Source organism: Cynara cardunculus, unplaced genomic scaffold (genome assembly GCF_001531365.2).
Source record: "Cynara cardunculus var. scolymus isolate 2C unplaced genomic scaffold, CcrdV1 Un_Scaffold_1333, whole genome shotgun sequence".
Taxonomy (NCBI): Eukaryota; Viridiplantae; Streptophyta; class Magnoliopsida; order Asterales; family Asteraceae; genus Cynara; species Cynara cardunculus.
The window spans coordinates 83,587-85,712 of record NW_020200737.1 but is presented as its reverse complement, the minus strand read 5'-3'; the positions used below and the strand labels follow the sequence as shown (position 1 = coordinate 85,712).

General features: G+C 38.5%; 1 non-coding gene across 1 annotated transcript; it reads right to left on the bottom strand.

Annotated features, from left to right (window-relative positions):
* Positions 1-1,434: 1,434 nt before the first annotated feature.
* LOC112502396 lies at positions 1,435-1,540 on the bottom strand. The gene has a single exon (XR_003067680.1). It is a non-coding gene; the product is annotated as a small nucleolar RNA R71 (small nucleolar RNA).
* Positions 1,541-2,126: the final 586 nt, after the last annotated feature.

Sequence of the window (2,126 nt, the reverse complement as noted above, 5' to 3'; positions counted from 1 at the left end):
GATGGGCTAACGCCTTAGCTTGGGGTGTAACGGGAAATTAAGACCAAAGCCGATGTGAAAGTACAAAGGTGTCTTATTAGCATTATAGTCTACTATTTATTTCAGGTGCTTAATATTTCATTTGATGATTACATTAAAATTAATTGACAACTAATTTTGTGTATAAAAATGTATTGACTTTCAAAACCTGAGGTAATAGGAGAAGACTATAAATAGCTTTAGTGTCTGACAAACGCTATACTCCTACGGTGTAGGATGGTAACACTGTGTTGTGCTAGGATTCACGACGTCTAACATAAATGATATCGTATCGATAGCACGTTGACCGGTGTGTGCTCTTGGGAGGCCGTCTGACCCGATAGTTGATACTGTTATAGTTATATAAAATCATTTATTGATTTTAGATAATTATGACAGGAATGCTATGTCACCTTTTTACTGAATCATTTGTTTAATGTCTTAATCAACTATTGCACCCTGTGCTTCTTCTTAAGACTGAGTTTTTCTTAGTTGTTAATCAAACCTCACCCAGTTTTAGATAAATCAAATCCCTCGTTTCGCCATCTGAAACTAGTTTTTATAAACTGGACTTTCGAAATAACTTTACAAGCTATCTCTGTGGGAACGATATCTCGTACTTTTACCATTATTACTTGTTACGAGACGACAGTAGTTCGAGGTGTATACTTGCGCCTAGTTCTATTTTTGTGTTGGAATCTAAGGTTGAATAAACCGACGAGCAAGTTTTTGGCGCTGCTGCCGGGGATAGCACGCTGAAGTTTTTTCTTTTTAAGTAAAGTTTATAAAAGTTAGTTTTTCTACCATCTCTTTTTGTGAATGCACCGTGCATGTCAAGGCTGTCGCACGGTGAATTTTTTCCGCTTGATCCGGATATTGAACAAACTTTTAGACAACGAAGAAGAGTGCAAAGAGCTCTTCGAGCTTTAAACTCTGAAACGATGGCTGAAAATGTGATTATTGACGGAGAAGGTATTTTTAGAAACGAACCAAATATTCCATATGCGGATGAGGCACAAAACATCTTTCGTCTTGCAAACGCTAAAAATGGTGGCATTATGGCGTACGCTATTCCTAATTTAACTCAACTGCACACAGGGATACGTAAGCCTACCATTAGTGCCACCCATTTTTCACTTAAACCACTGATGTTTCAAATGCTTCAAACAAATGGCCAGTATGCTGGTTTATCTTCTGAAGATCCTCATTCTCATTTGCGTTCTTTCATGGAAATCACAGACTCTTTTCTCATCCCTGATGTTTCAGGCAATGCTCTGAGACTAAAACTTTTTTCATTTTCACTAAGGGATCGAGCAAGAGCATGGTACAACTCTTTGCAACCAGACTCTGTGACTACATGGAATGAAATGGTAGAAAAGTTTTTGAAAAAGTATTTTCCACCCATGAGAAATGCCTAATCCAGAAATGAAATTTGTACTTTTAGACAACTGGATGATGAAGCAGTTCCTGATGCATGGGAAAGGTATAAAGAGCTGCTGAGAAAATGCCCTCATCATGGCATTCCGTACTGCATACAGCTAGAGACATTTTACAACGGTTTAAATATTGTTGCTAGACAAATGCTCGATGCTRCAGCAGGCGGAGCTTTCACAGCTTGTACCTATAACGAAGGTTTTGACATACTTGAAAAGATTTCAAATAATAACGGACAATGGTCTGACCCACGTGCAATGCCACTAAAGAAAACAGCTGGAATAAATGAGGTAGATGCTGTCTCGGCATTAACAGCTCAGATCACTAAGCTAATTTCAAATTTAACATCTAGCCAACATGTGCAATCTGATGCTAATACCTTTAATTCCAATGTTCAATCAGTGCAATGCGTGTACTGTGGTGAAGGTCACTCTTTTGAGCAGTGTCCTGGAAATCCGGAGCATGTAAATTATGTCAACAAGACTGGACCATTTTCGCAAACTTATAATCCGGGATGGTGAAATCATCCAAATTTTTCGTGGCATAGTCTAGCTCTTAATCCGCCAATGCAAAAGCCTCAAGGACAGTCCAATTTTCAATCGCAAGGACAACCCAATTTTCAACCGCAAGGACAGTCCAATTTTCAACAAGGCCAATCTAATTTTCACTCACAA